Source organism: Acomys minous, assembly GCF_964271855.1.
Source record: "Acomys minous genome assembly, chromosome: 8".
Lineage (NCBI taxonomy): Eukaryota > Metazoa > Chordata > Mammalia > Rodentia > Muridae > Acomys > Acomys minous.
The window spans coordinates 54,330,178-54,347,174 of record NC_140489.1 but is presented as its reverse complement, the minus strand read 5'-3'; the positions used below and the strand labels follow the sequence as shown (position 1 = coordinate 54,347,174).

The 16,997-nt window shown below is 34.1% G+C and overlaps 1 protein-coding gene across 4 annotated transcripts in view; it reads left to right on the top strand.

The window, feature by feature from the left end:
* Window positions 1–16,997, top strand: part of LRFN5 (leucine rich repeat and fibronectin type III domain containing 5) — a 270,278-nt gene that overhangs the window by 66,179 nt on the left and 187,102 nt on the right. The window contains exon 1 of one of the 4 annotated variants that reach the window (XM_084791181.1): window positions 1,568–1,634. The exons of the other annotated variants lie outside the window; for them this stretch is intronic. The gene's annotated coding sequence lies outside the window, so the exon portion shown is untranslated. Of the gene's footprint in view, window positions 1–1,567; window positions 1,635–16,997 lie in introns of those variants that run through there. 4 annotated transcript variants of the gene reach the window in all.

Below are 16,997 nucleotides of genomic sequence, written 5' to 3'. Positions count from 1 at the left end.
AAAAATCAAAATCAAATGGAGAAAACTATTTGTAATTTATGTCACAGAGATGTGGTAATATTTTGAAGGTGTAGAATAAAACAAAATTAAACCAGTTTAAAACAAGACTGTATTTTGTGAAAGGAGCTGATAAAATGGATCTTTGGTTTAGAAAATTATATCCATCACATGGGAACTAATAGAAATCAATTTTTAAGTAACAGTGGCCCATATATTTTTAACTATTGGTTTAATAAACACCTTCAAACTCTATCAATACTGTTGCCATGGCTACCAAAGCAAAAGAAACTCATACCTTTGCAAATGTTAATACAAACAGTATGTGTGTTGTAAGACACCTATCTTCAGGAAAAGTTCCACAACATTTACTCATTTCAGATAGGGAAATGACAACTGACCAAAGTGTTGTTGAAGGTTAGCTTGGTAAAGAATAAATTTATTTGTGCTATCAGTAGCAGAAACACGGGCAACTCTAAGGCATCTGCATCCTCCAATCCTTATGGTAATAAGGATGGTGACTCATGAAAACCAGAACTCTGGAACTTTTTGCATTTGTTTTTTGGACAGCTCCATGGTTGATCCGTCTTTTTTTTTTTTTTTTTTTTTTTTTTTTTTTTTTTTTTTTTTTTTTTTAGGAAACTTAGCTGTTCTAATTTTCCTAAGAAGTTATTGGTTAAGGTTAAGGTTAGGGTCAGGGTTAGGGATGGTATATATGAACTAACAAACATTGAGACAGCATTCTGAAGACCTATTTATAATCTCGAGCCAAACACAGTCTCAGCATGTACGGGGTAGAGGTATGCATGATCTATATCCCATGCCAAGCTGATAGCTGCTTTTAGAAGGACAGTGTGTTTTCTTTAAGGGTAGGTGTACCTTGAATCAGCGAATGGCCTCATAGTCAAGAATACATCAGAAGCACAACTTAGATTCAATAGTTTAAAAAATATAAAACAGGATGTAAATTTGGCTGTTTATTGAAAGGGAAAGTAGATGTGGGAGGTGTTGAAAGTAAGGGAGTGAATATAATCAAAATACATTGTATGAAATTCTCAAGAATTTAAAATTAACAAAAGCATTTTTAAAAAGTGAAGTAGGGAGCAACAAAGCATGAGAACCAAAGTAAACCTCTGTTTCCCATGTGCACACATATCACACATATATCTGCAAAATATATGGAGCTTTGACATTGCATATAATAGATACTTGAAAATTTTTTAAAAGATTAATCTTGGTTTCATATGTTTAAGAACTTCTAGGTGAAATTTATTTATGTAACATAGTTCAAGTTATTTGTAAAATGTTAGTTTCATTCACTATATAAAAAGAATGGCCCTTAAAATTCTTTGGAATATTTTTCTGTTGTTTGTGCTTGCTTGCATGGAGCACAGTTATAGAAACCTCCCTTTCTCTCTAGAGACGGTCTGGTACTTATCCATCATTTTAATTTTAATAGATAGGAAAATAATAGCCAGAGATATTGAGTGTATAGAATATTGAAAAACAAGGCAGAGAGATAAAACTAACTAAATGCATTACTTTTTTTGTTTTGTTTTTGAAATGGCAGGTAAAGCACATTTATTTGTAAATGTCCTGGAAGTCCAGGAGAATAAAACACAGGAGAAGGTACTAGGGTGAGTTGGCCTTCAATGGCCAAGAGGTTATTCATGTCTGGGGTCATAACTGTGATTGAGTGTCTTAGGGTTCATTGTTATGAAGAGACACCGTGACCACAACTTTTATAAAGGAAAGCTTTTAATTGAGGCTTGTCGCAGACCCTCTCAGTCGGGTATAGGTCCTTGGGAATGGGAGTTCACGAAGTGTCAGTGGGCAAAGAGTGGCAAAGTGACAAACAGACCAACCCAGGGGAAAGTTTAAGTCAGAGTGTATTTTGTAGGCAAGCAAGTTAGGTTTTTATACACATTTTTTTTGGAACTGGAAGTGGTTTTGTGGGCACAGTTTGTTCATACAATTCAAAATAGAGGATGTAGAGTAGTCATGTTGTCTTCAATCTTGGATCATCATTCTCAGGTCATTAGATTGGTATCAGTACTCATGTGCCCTCTTTATCAAAGGTCAGTGTTCTCTCATTATGCCAAACATCTCTGAGTCAAGACAATTTTTTCTTAGCTATTTTTGTTACTATCTGGAGCTTTCTAAAACACTTTATTTGTAAGTCATAATATAAACTATGATTAATCCTTAGCCATGGTTTTATTAACAAGTGGAGCGAGACTTGGTAGTAAAATTGCCTGAATGACCCTTGGCGGCACTCCCAAGTTAGAGCATTTCCTAGCAACACAGTTACCTTTGAAAGGTAACTTCTGATAAAGAAGTAAAAACAGACAGAATGTTCCAAAACAAGAAGACTGCAATCAGTTACTCCTGGAAGGAACATCAGACCCATTCCTGGAGGCTCTGCCTGGGTAGAACAATAGAAGTAAAATTTCATAAAAATATTACATTACAGTTTTAAATTTGAATTGGATTATACAGGTTTCCTTTACTATAAAGAAACTTAATTTTCCTATATGCAAATTGAAGAGAATAGAACTTCTACAATATTTCAGTCATTAAAATAAATTAACATTTGCAAGAATTATATAACTTACATCATACTTATCTGATGTGTTATAATTTTCTAAAGTCTAAAATGTTATCTCAATATATTTTCTAATAATTTGATTCTAAAATTGATGGGCAATTGCTTATAATTTTCTCTTCATAACATCTCCCCCACTCAGAGCAAAGTCATTCTTTGCTATTATAATGCATTGCAGAACTGGCTATATTTTCTTTGTCTCCATTTCTTTACTGCAGTCTATCTTAAGACAATAATCTTAACACCACTTCCAACAAAATGGTCACTTTTTAATGGTTTGTAAATAAATATATCTAACAAATCCCTTTCTGGCATTATTTCTATCTCAGGAACTTCCAATAGCACATAACGGTTTGTAGGAGTGATCAAATGCTTCATTGCAAATTTCTTATTCAATACTTATTTTCTCACTATATGGATGCATTCAAGGTCTTATTTCCTCTAAACAGTTGCAAAGTTTGTTTGTCTAAGAGACCCAGTTCAAGTGCTCATTTTAGAAAGTTTTAGATTTTCTGTGTTTTTTTTTTATTAAATCCTGCATTGATAAACATTTTAATAGATAGACATTGCTGGGATTAAGTTAAGTCAGCACAAGTAAATTCTTTAGGAATATATTAGGCACATAGTAAGCACCTTGCAAGTATTAGCTATTTTTATTCTTTGCCTTTTCGGTTCCTGTGTCCCATGGGTTAGGTTGTTTCTCCTCATCTCCATTGGTGAAGATTCTGTCTCCTTTCAAAGCACACAAGAGCCTTCTTTCTGACACACCTCTATACTTCAGCCAGGCACCTAATAGCTCTGGGAGCAAATATTTCTTTTTCCTGTTAATCAAGCACCTCTTGTGAGTAGAGCATGTATGTTAATTGTTTCAGTCCATTTATCACCTGGGTGCTCATACTTATTTCCCAAGTGCAGTAAAAGCACAAATGTATTATGCAATTCTCATTTGGACTTAAATTGAAAACAAAAACAAACAAAACCCTTAAAATCTGTATCATTATAGCTGGCAAAGGTACTTTTGTTTCCACAAGAAACTCATCAGGTGTTTTTAGAATATTGGAATATTTATCTTGGCAGTGTGCCTCTGGAGGTCTACAAAGCCCATACAATTTCTTATTGAGTTCTTAGTATGTGAAGAGCTACATTTTTAAAGAACAAATCATGGATCACTGGATGTTCAGAACCAACTGAATGACATAATTTACATCCATTTTTAGATGTATACATCAAACTAAGAACATCTAATTCAGTCTGCTGTGGATGTTCTATCTTGTTACAAAACACATCTTGTTATGTTTCTTCAGCTTCATGCATTTAATGTAAAATATAAAATTTTTGATATCTTGTGAGTTGTGTATGATATTGTTATAATGTAACTTATCATGTTTTAAGATACTGGAAAACATAGGACTATTTCCTGTTTCTTAAATATTTGACCAAATAGAATTAGCATTACAAAAATATATTTTTTGTTGCTGTTGTTTGACTCCCAAATGATGAAGTAAGGCTCTTAGGAGCATTGTCACCGAAAAATGCATCCAAAGAACTAATGTCAATTATAAGGAGATAATCATTTGATTCTTGTGGAAATTATCTTAAGGGCAAACAGCAAGGAGAAGAATATTTATCCAGGCATATGTATGTTCATCTTGGCCAGAGCAATGACAAACTACTCTGAGACATAACATATTCTGCCACTCTCACCCTAGCCAGTTCATGTTAGAGGAATTCCTCCAGTGACAAACACAGCCAAGAAACTGAAGCCTCCCTTTCTCTATATCCCACTTAGTGTAGTAGTTTTACTGTGGGAAGGCAGGAGGTCACTATTGCTACTGCCCTGCAGGATAAAGGTGCTCTAAAAACTAGATGGTAGAAGTAGGAAAAAGGGCATTGTTACAATCATGTTCAAATAATTAAATGACAACTAACTGGCCTTAAGCAAGTATATAATTATATTGTATCAGTACCAAATAAAAAGAGAACATGAATAGATGGATAAATATTATTTGCAAAATGTGTAGTTAAAATGAAAACTAAACAAAATTGAAATTTTATTAGAAAAAGGCTTATGAAGAGAAAATCAAATTTGACTATAGAGCAGTGCGTATAAGATTCCAATAACAAAAAAATGAGAATGAAGTAAATTTACAAAAGTGTCAGAAAAGTGTGGAACACTATTAATTATAGAGACATATTCATAGTGGGAACATCAAAAGAAGTGAGAAAAGACCAAAAATACTTCAACCTCAAATATCTTTCATCTGATTAAAAACTAAATATAAAATTATGATTTTTCTAAAAATATGAGAAATATAAAAATCACAGCATGTTTAAATTGACCCATATGAAGTTTACCTTAATGTTTGTATAAATTAAATAACATAAATCAAAAGGCAGATTTTTTTTTCATAAGAGAAAAAAAGCCCAGTTACATTCTCTGTAGGAGTCATGCATATTAAAATACTTTCCCTTTTAAAAGGGAAATAATACAAAGAATATTATAAAAAAGCAACCAAACAGAGGCAAAAGAAATGGGACAAACAGACACACACACACACACACACACACACACACACACACACACACACACGCACACGCAGACACACACAAAGTTTCTAGAGATAATTATAGGCAATTTGCAATAGTTAAACATTACTCTATCTGGGAGACATGAAATTGTAGACATATGTACAGTGAAAAACAGAACTACAAATCATATTAAGCAAAATGTATCAGAACTACATAAAAACTGATAGTGTTGTCGAAGAAAAAGGTAATTAAAATACAAATGCTGTTTGAAAAAAGGGCTAAGTAAGTGGCAAGCCTGTCCTGAATTCTCTTGTCTCTGCCTATCAAATTCTGGGACTGTAAAGCAATGTCCACCATCCCTTCCTTACTTTCTTCATTGTTTGTACATATTAAAATTACCTGCATGTTCAGTTCTATGAAGTTGGACAATTTTATGTTTTTGGTTTTCTGATTTCAGTTAGTAGATCATGTCTGCTAGCAGTGACAAACATGTACTGATTTCAAACAGAAATGTAGTGGATTTTGCTCCTGCTTGGCCTGTTTTTGAAATTCACGTGAAGATTATCACCATCTTCTATTGCTTTTCTCTTGCTGTGACAAAACCCAATCACCAAAAAATAACACAGAGGAGTAAAGGTTTATTTGAGATACATGTCAGTGTCACAGTAGATCAGCCTGGGAAGCCATGAAAGTAGTTTCTAAAATTAGAAACTTGAGGAAGAAACTGGTGCAAAGCACAGAGAGAAATGCTGCTTACTTGCTTCATCCCTTTGTCTTGTTTAGCTTTCTTTGGCAAAACAAGCCATCGTGACACTCTCATGTTAGTCACACGTTCAGGAAATGCACCACAGGCTGCCCACAATGTAATCTGATGAGGAGAGTTCCTCAAGTAAGCTTCACTTCTTTCGTATGACTCTAGTTTATGTGAAAAACCAACTAGCAAAGCCAGGAATGTTGGTAGTTTGCTTCTGTTCTTGTGTAGTTGTATCAAAATGTGTCTGTTCTCTGTCTCTGGATATTTGTTTACTTTTTTACCCAAGGCTTTTTATAAAAGTGATGTGTACACATTTTCAAGAGCTATTCTCTGTATGAATGCTTTCCATTCTATAGACTAAAAACCCAGTAATAGAAATGTTGACTAGAATGTGTATTAAAATTTTATAGAAAACTTGTGAAACAGTTTTTTAAAGTTATCTGTGCCATAGTACTGTTTGAATAGATAAATCTGCTCCATATTTCCCCCGACATTTATTATTTTTATGTTCTTTTCTATTCTATCAAGATTGTTTTTGCATGCTTATGGTTTTCATGGGTTTATCAGTGACTTGTAATAACTTTGTATTAGAGCTTGGATATTATTTCCTTCCAAACACTGACAAAGTTTGTAATTTACACTAAGGTACTTTTCTAAAGTCAAGTAGTTTTAGAATGAAGAAGACAATGTGTCAGATTTGTACAATGTCTACTGCATTTATTTAGGAAATCTTCTTTTTTCTGAGATGGGAAGGCTCCCATTGTCTTATCTTGTTATCATCACATGGTAGCTTTTATTTTATTTCAGATGAACTAAATAAGACACTTTGTATGTGCAAAGTCATCCATCTTTTGAAGTGCATTTTCCTGCATAATAAATATCCACTTGATAACCTGCTATCCTTCCTCTGAGTGCCACCAGGTCTCCCGCTCCAGGGGACATGGTCAAATATGAGGCACCAGAGTTCATGTGAAATTCATACCTGACTCTCCACTCAACTGTGGAGAATGTTCTGCCCATTGGTAGATCTGGGTAGGGGTTTAAAGTTTACCGCCTGTATTGTCCTTGGCATATACAGGGGAAGGAAATCCCGCTCAGGAACAGTCATAGGGGAGGGGAATAAGGGGAAAATGGGAGGGAGGAAAGAATGGGAGGATACAAAGGATGGTACAACCATTGAGATGTAACAAGAATAAATTAATAAAAAATTAAAAAAATATATCCACTTGAAGCAGCCATTCATTTTAATGTAGGTATCATCTGCCCAGTCAGTCAATCTGATCCTGTGTTGAGTGCCAGTTATTTACCTAGTGTATGTATTCATTTTTAAACTGCATTTCAATTTCATAGTGTATTTATTCATTGTTAATAAAAAATACATGATCTGGATGCCTTAACTTTGTAGAAGGCTTGAAATTAAGTAGTAAATTGTTATAATAACTTGTTTCATAAATTGTTTAAAGTTATGGTTTTATATCAGTTACATTATCATATAAGTTATTAAAAACATTAGTTAAACAATATTTGTAATAAACTTTATTTTATTTTACTTATTGTGACAAGTTCTAACTATGTAGCTTTGGCTAGCCTAAAAACTATATACACTAGGTGGGCCTAGAACTTGTAGAGATCAGCCAGCCATTGCCTTCTAAGTGAATCACCATTCCCAGGCCTGTAATATGTTTATTTTAGAGACTATACAATATTTTTAGCAGAAATGAAATCTGAAAGAACGGAAACTCATGAGCAACGTAGCAAAATAGTAAGCATGCTGATGGGTAAGATGGAGAGCCAATACTATCCACAATTAACTGCTTTAAAAAAAAGATCTTTGGCGATGTTAGGCATGATAGTACATGCCAGTAATCCCAGCATTCAGGGAGGCAGAGGCACGCAGATCTCTGTGAATTCAAAGCCAGCTTGGACTACAAAGGGTGTCCAGAACTGCCAAGGCCACACAGAGAAACCCAACAAACAAACAAAAAACAACTTTGGACAAAGCTTACCAAGGAAGTGAAAAATACTAGAAGTTAAATAGTCCTCCCATATTCATCAATCAGAAATCCATTTTGTGACACCATACATCCTAAATGTGTAAACTAACAACATTACTACACTAAGGAATGGTTGTGGGGAAGGTTTTTTTATTGTAGATGTAAGGAAGAGTATAGCCAAAGGTATTTTGAAGAGTCCACAGCAGAGAAACAAAGTAGGCAGCAAACTGGACTTGGCCATAACAGGAGATGCAAAGAACAAGAGATGAAGACAGAATGTGAGAAAAATAGACCAAGAGATTACATAGCCAAAATAACAGTGTTATAGGGGAATCAGAAGTGGGGTCAGGGAATCCCATGAGCTGGTGAAGTTTAGGGTAGTGAGAAGTTGGAGTGAGAAGAGCCAGGATGCCATCATGGACCCTGTAACCGGGACTTGTGCTATTGATGGCGCCTGGAGCCCAGCATGCATTTTGAGATGCTAAGAGGCACTGCATATAGCCATTTTTCTTGAGTTTATTTTAGAACTAAAGCTATGGAACACAGTCTCCAAATTCAGTGCAATTCCAAACAAAATTCCAACTATATTCTTTACAAAAATAAAATAAATTAAAATTTATATGGAAGCCGTAAGGATGTCAGAATGCCAAAGTAAAAACCTAACTAGAAAGAATAATGCTTGAGATATTAGCATACCTAACTATAAGTTATTATAGAAAAACACATTTGAACAACTATTCATCTGACAGAAGCTTGTTAATTTTGAATACACAAAGAACTTTTTAAATCTATCTATCAAGAGACCATATAACCCAATGAGTATGTCCAAAAGAGGGGACAAATGATCAGTAAGCATTTTAAGAAGTGTTCAAATATTTAACTCTCAGGAAAATGTAAATTAAGGGAGCTTTTCAACTTCATCTGAGCCCAAGTAGAATGATTATCATCAAGAAAACTAAGGACAACATAAATCGATGAAAAGTGAGAAAGAAGAAACTCATTTGCACTGAATGTGGAAGTGTGAATTGGTGAAACCACCACTGAAGTCAATATGGATGCTTCTGAATATTGTTCAACCATACACTTCTGGGGTGTGTGGCTAAGGGGCTTTGGCTTGCAGAGTTGTGTTTAAGGGTGCTACATTCATTAAAGCTAAGAAAAGGAATAAACTTTTATGTTTACTAACTGTTTATGGAAAATGAGACTGTGAAGACTATATACAGTAGAAATCTATTCAGAACTGAAGAAAAATTAAATCATAAAGTTTTAAAGAAAGTGGATGAAACTAGATATTAATATCCTGGGTGAGATAACAATATCCCAGTAAGACAAATCCAATATGTTCTTTCCTGTGTGTAACTAACTTCTAATTTCTGTGTGTAGGTACATTGAGTACACATGTGTAAGTATGTACATGTATGTTTGTATGTGTGTATGCATGTGTTTATGTGGGAGTTAGAGTCTACAGAGGAAAATAAGCAGAAGATGGGCAATGAAATATGAGGGTGAAGAGGTCTTGTGAAGCATAGTAAAAACAAAATCATGTTGAAGTAGACAGGATGGGAGATAGGGAGAGTGGAATTTTAGGGGAATTTTATTAAATATTCAGTACATATAAAACACAGCAATGTATTTTTATGAGAGAGGAAAAATAGAAGTATAAAAGTTTTTAAATGAAAGCACCCTGCATGGCTGGATATTAATGCTTCCTGAATTCTTAGATAATAATAAACTAAAACAGTAACATTAGGTGTGGGCTACCTTACTAAGAGATGTTGGCTAATTAATACCTGCAACACAAATAATAACGACTATTGATGCTGGCTGTGGTTGCTTATCAAAATAGGACTCTAAGACACTCCAATCGAAAGCAGCAGATACTTTGGATACTGGACACAGAAATCAAGCTGAAACTGAGCTGGAAGCTTCCTCTGTTGTCCAGCATTAACAGTGTCAAGATCCCTGGGGAAGAAAAGCTATCAGCTATTTTACCCATGTGTGGGTTCGTTGTGCTATAATACTGAACAGCTTGGCTTTATTCCCACTGGAGCCATAGTGACACGACTGATTTGGGGGCAACCAACTGCATTCTGATTCGATCTGAGGCCTGCTCCATGGGAGGGAGTTCACACATAGAATTGTAAACAGTAAGGCAGGCAGTGGAGAGTACTCCTGACATTTACTTAGCCAAACTACCTCAGTACCCAAAGACTAGTGATTGGTCATAGAAATCTTCTGTTAGTAAAAATATGATTAATGAAGAGTTTGATTAGTAATAAAATGCTAAAAATAGGTGATGGTGGAGTGACAAAACTATAAAAGACATCTATAATACCTTCTTTAAGACCCAAAAAACATATTGGAAAAGGGAGACACCAATACTGTATTTCCAAGAAGATGGGGAGAAGAGTTGTGAACTGCTATCTTGTGGATGTAACAGGACCATTGTAATAATGAACACATTGCAGTTGTGATTATATGTATAAGGCCTACATAAAAAATAGGAAACACCATGAAAATAGAAGGAGAAACAAATGCTACTACTAAACAAATGCTACATCATTGGATTTAGATACATTTTATTTCATTTTTATATTTTATATTTTGCTTTAAACTGGGGGTATTTTATTTTATTTTAACATTTTTTATTTTTTACATATACATTTATATTAGTACATGTATATACAATTGAGTAATATTATTTCACACATATAATAGTAGATTTCTTCCTAGTAATATACTTTCAGTATCTTTTGTGTCTTTAAATATATGCATTTACTTTGTCTTTGTTGCTGGAAGCATAAGTAAATACTGTTGATTTGAGGAGTTATCCTTATTGTGTGACTATTGTTCTTGAGTAGAATGTACAATTTTTAAGCTACTATCTTGTCTTGTAAGAATCATAGCTTTTGATTATTCCTGATCTTATATAACAGTTTGTATTTTGCAGGATTGCTCTTGTTCAGACTCCAGTTAGAATTTGATTAAAAGTATAAAGAACTAAAGGTTTTGCTTTGTTCCATGTCTTTCAGAGAAAGTGTTCAGTGGTTCTATGTAGTTTGATGTTAGGTTAAGGTAAATGCTGTGCTCCAGTGTTATTTATCTGAATAGAGTTTAAATATATGCAAACTATAAATTATACTATATAAGTTAATTATATATAAGTAAAATATAAATATATAACATTGTTTTATTTACTGTGAGGTTGTAGCCTCTCTAACAAATGGCTTTACAATGATTTTCTCTGCAAGTGTTGAGACCACAATGAATTTTTAAAATTTTTATCAGTATGGCAAAGCAAGTTTCTAAGTGCCTTCTGTTTAACTCACATATCAAAATTGCATCACATTTATAAAGTAGTATGATATTTTGAAATATGAACATAGTAGAAAGTGCATAAACTAAGTGATAGATATCCATTCACTAACTTGATGTTTATAAATCTTTTGTTCTTTTCATTTTTCAATCATATTTTAAATAGTTTTGATTAACATGTAACACCGTCACAATTTTTGAGACTGCTATCCTATTTTCAACATGTGTATCAACAAGTAAACACATAGCATGCATGAATCAAATTATAATAATCTCTTAATCTTCTATAATTTCTGTGTTAGTCCAGTAAAACTATAGATCATAATTGAATGAGAAAGAAAAACATTTTATGATAACAAATTTGAGAAAATTCTGTCCACTAATCTAGTCGGTAAAAAGACATCAGTAGGGTCCCAATAGGATGTCCTCCCCTCTGTCCCAGTTTCCTGGTAAGTGAAGGCTTTCATGGGACATGCCCCTTGGGCTAGTATGCAGATATAAGTGAGTCTATACCATTTGAGTCTTTCTGCTTCTGGGTTAACTCACTCATTATGCTCATTTCTAGTTCAATCCATTTGTCCACAAATTTCGGGAATTCCTTGTTTTTAATAGCTGAATAGTATTCCATAGTGTAAATGTACCACAGTTTCTTTATCCATTCATCTACTGAGGGACACTTAGGCTGTTTCCATGTTCTGGCTATTATGAATAAGGCTGCTATGAACATGGTTGAGCAAATTTTCTTGTTGTGTGCTGGAGCATCTTCTGGGTATATTCCAAGACGTGGAATAGCTGGTCTTGAGGAAGCCCTATTCCCAGTTTTCTGAAATCCCCCACAGGAACAGTCATAGGGGGAGGGGAATAAGGAGAAATGTGAGGGAGGGAAGAATGGGAGGATGCAAGAGATGGGATAACCATTGAGATGTAACAAGAATAAATTAATAAAAAATAAAATAAAATAAAATAAAATAAAGACATCAGTAGGAAAACTTCACTCTGGAGAGGATGTTTACCACACCGAGGACACAGGAATAAATGACAGGTTAACAAAAACAGTTATACAATTTTGATCTAAACACACACACACACACACACACACACACACACACACACACACACACACACCAAATTCCAAAATTACAGGAATTAATAAACTCTTCAATACCACTCTATACTAGTGGTCTCTTCCCCAACCTTAAGGCATAGACATATAGGTTAGATTAAAAACAAACAAACAAACAAACAAACAGATTTACTTATGCGCTGCATCCATGAAGCATGCCTCATCACCAATGACAGGCATTACTCAAAGATAAATGGATGGTAAATTATTTTCAAGAAGTGGAACCAAGAAGCAAGCAGATATGGCTGCTTTACTATCTGGCAAAACTGACTTCAACCCAAAATTTAATAAATTCTAAACTTTTATACACCAAACATAAGGTAACCTAATTTTATAAAAGAAATACTGTTACCTCTAAGGTCATGTATCAGTCCCAACATGGTTATAGTAAGTAATCTTTCTTCCCTACTCTCATCAATAGACAAGTCACATAACAAAAACTAAATACAGAACATTTAGAGATAATATCATAAAGCAAATGGATCTAACAGGCATCTATAAAATATTCTACCCCAACGATAAAGATACACTTAATTCTGATATGCAACTTGCAGTGTGAGATGTCTCAAAATGTATTCATTATGTCTAGCTCAACTTTGTACAAATCTCTCTCATTCTCCTTCTCAATTTTTACCTGTTAATAGCCATTATTCCTTTATCTCCTTTTATTAATTCAACTTCTGAGATTCCACATTAGTCAGATGCTGCGGCATGTGTTTTTCTGTACCTGGATTATTTCAGTTAGTGTATCTTCTAGAATAATCCACTTTGTCCCAGGTGATAGGATACTATTTTCTTTGTGAGTGAATAATATTCTGTTATTAGCCTATATCACTTTTTCTTATTTATTCTTTTGGTGATGGGAATTTACATTGCTTACACATCTTGGCTGTTGTCAATCATGTTATCAAGACTGCCAGACTGTGGACTGAATTCCCTTTGGATGTACACCCAGAAGAGAGATTGTTGGGTCATAGGCAATTTTATTTGATATGTTTTTAGAGCCTTAAAACTATTTTAATAATAAATTAGCAAAATTTTACTTATAAAAACAACACATAGGGCTCATCTCTTCAATAGCCACACTGCCACTGTGATCGTTGTCATAAGAATCATCAACACAATAATAGGGTACTATGAGATGTGTGTTAAAATATGTCTACCTGATCTCTGATTTGCTTCTTTCTTTTGAGTTTGTTAAACCATTTTAAATGTATTGTCAAGCTATACTTTTAAAGATATTTTTGATATTTTGCACATATTCATTTGAATTGGTTTATATACTGGTATATTAACTTTTAAATCTTTACTAAGGTATTTTTGCCTTAAAATGAATTTCCACTATTAAATCTAAAATAATTATATTCATTTACACTTATGTTTTATCTTTTCTGTCTTTTCCTCATTAAGCAATCACCCTTAGAGAGAACACTTATTTATTTAAGAGGTGTCAAAATCTTGTTCTAAGGTGAGCAGCTTTTATCCAGAAAACTGGATTTATTGGAGGACTGCTGTTATACTATATTCAACTTAGGTTTAGAAAATCTGAGCTTTGTTCTGCACATTAAATTTGAATATTGCACCAAGTTGCAGTGCTCAGTCTCACCACAGTCTTAGTGCCATCTGGGGGCCTTTAGAGTTTCTAATGCATGGGCTGTACCCCACACAAAGTGGAGCCTGTAAGTTGGAGGCTCAGGCATCTGTATGTTTAAAGCTCCCTAGGTGCTTCTTTTGTGCAGTCAATGGTGTGGTCCAGAGCCAGCGGCACATGTTGGGGGTGGGCTCGGAGGGTTAAGGACAACATTAGATTAAAACAAGAGACTGTGAATGTGTATGTGGGGGGACTTCACTGATTAGTTTAAGCTTTGTTCTAACACTAAAGGATAATTTCTTATTCCTTGTGAATTGATTTTTTTCCTTGTATCTTTAAAAAGTGTATAAAGAATGTAGGCATTAAAAGCATTCCATATGCAGGCACAGTGAGGAGAGTTGAGTTTAATGGTGCCTAAACTCATTCTAGTTTTAAAATTCTCTCAGTTTGGTAGCTACAATTTGTAAATTAGGAGATAATTAGGAACACACAATAGATAGGTGGTAATTGTCTATGTAGGCTTAATGTGTGAATGAGTCCGAAGAAAACATGCTGACTATAGTTGTTGAGAAACTGAAAGCACAGAGTGTGCTTACCTACCAGCTTAGACATTGGAAACTGCATTAAGGAGGTTAGAAGTTTGAAGCTTGTCTGTGCTATATAATGAGACAGTCTTAATCAAGAGAGTAAAACTTAGAAAAAAAGGATGCAAAGGAAGAAGGAAGGGAGGAAAAAAAGAAAAAAGAAAGGCAAAACAAACCAAATGAAGGAAACAAAGGAAGAAAAATAAAATTACTTAAGCAATATTTAATAAAAATTATATCAGAAATGAAAATACCCATCAAAACTGGTTTATAGAAATACAATTAGAATTTAAATTATACTTATTTAAGAATAGACTAAACTGAATTTGAGGAAAGGTAAACATCAAAAAAGTAGATGACAGAGCTACAGAAAAAATATCACTATAGTTTTCATTTGTTCACAGAAATATAAGAATCTCAACATGAGTTTTCCAACCTTAAATGCCAAACCTCCCAAAACTACAAATACTCTGGCCTTGAAGGTTTCTTAAGTCAGCCCAAGACACTACCGAAGAAATGCTGTTATAAACGGGAGCCATGCTTAGAGCAGGAAGCTTTATGACACAAGAAGACCCAGTGTCCTGGGGACTCTAACCTGTTCAAGCAACTTTCTTAATTTTTATGCTAATCGTTCATCAAGAACATAAGAAGACCACTGCATGTGGTAAATATAAAGGATGGAACACATGGAGAGAGGATAAAAGAAGAGCTCCAGAGAAGTTTTGAAGGCAGGAAGCCAAGGCTACAGGGGGAAAATTGGCTTGTCCTTATTTAAACTAAAAAATTAAAATATGCATTAATATCATTACACATATGTACAGTGTACAATAAACTACCTACAGCAAGAAGAACCATGAAATAATCAGGAATAATACATACACACACACACACACACACACACACACACACACACACACATGTGTACGCGCGCGCGCGCGTGTGTGTGTGTGTGTGTGTGTGTGTGTATGTTACATTCATAGTGTTTGGCTATTTGTATTTGTCAGCCTTGAAGAAAAGGTCTTTCTTATCTTGGTATTTCTAAAATTCTGAATTTAAGTCAACTTCTATCATATCTTGTCATTCTCAACTTAAAACATCTCTCTAGAGCTAAAACATTTTAACCCCTTAATTGTAAAACTAAACTATTTGGTCTTCAACCCCATCAAGACTTGAAAAGGAATAAAATTAATTACCTGAGTATACAGGGAATGCAGGTTAGCAGCTTACCAGGAATTATCTTGTCTCATTGCCAATAAATCTTTAAAACAATAAAAACATTTTTAAATGCCATATTCTGTATGTCTCTGACGTTTTTGAAGACCTTATCTATTTTACCTTATCTTTCTATAGAAACATCTGTTATACCTAAGATGTATATTCTTGTGATAAAGTAGACTAGTAATTGATATGGCCATTATTTGATCAATGAAAAATTAACTTGTATAACATAATTACCCTAAACAGCCTGGGATAGCACTTTCAAAGTATTGGAAGTAAACCTTGACTTATAATTGAGTTGCATGTGTACAATGCCACATATTAGAGTAGAAACATACATAATGTGTGTGAAGAATATTCTCAAAATTGAATTATATACCAATGTATCTAAAATCAAGCTTATTTTGCTTCTATATAGAAAATTCTATACCAGTGAATTAAAAATATCCTTGTAAATAACAATTAAAGCATTAAGTTGAGGATAGAATCACTAATCTACATTTTGTCCTATCATCCCTATATTTCTATATTCTGCTTTTTCCTTTTCAACCCCTATCTCCAAACCTAAGCATGAAAGATAGAGGAAAAAAAATACATCACCGAATCCAACCTTGTTTTCTCTCTAAATAAGACCAATAATAACTAATAACCAACTCCCAATGAAAATAAATGTCTATCACCCCCCCAAAAAAACCCAAAACCTACCCAACACCCCTTAATGGAGATGGAATATCAGTTCTCTTAAGGTTTTTACAAGACTTGGGATGAATAATGCCTTTGATGGGCACAAATAAAATTGGGGAAATGGTTTGTCTTTTTAAAGGCCAGGAGAACTTACAAACTCAGGAATGGCAGGAGCCAACAGAGCTCTAATCTTCAGATCTGACTTTCATTATAAACATAGAATTCCGCATGCTTCACACTTGCATTTTTTTCATCTATTTGTGTGAAACTAATACTTCACAGGGGAATGTTATCAGGAACAGGGCTAGGAAGGCAGCAACAGAATCTATCTGGAAATTATATGAGATATAATTGAGTGAAAATGAAAGGGAATTAGAGTGCTGAAATGAGTGCAAAAGATAAAAGACTGAGTGGAAAGAAAGGAGAAAAGAACTTTTTCTTATTTCAAGGTCCTCAAATCTTGGAAGGAAATATTGAAAAATATTGCTCATGGAGGACAGTGAGAAGGAGAAACCTCAAAAAAGAGAAAAGGGGACTTACAGAGGAGGAGAAACAGAAGCAGAAAGGAGCACGGGTGCTACTTTGCCAAATATCTGGAGACAG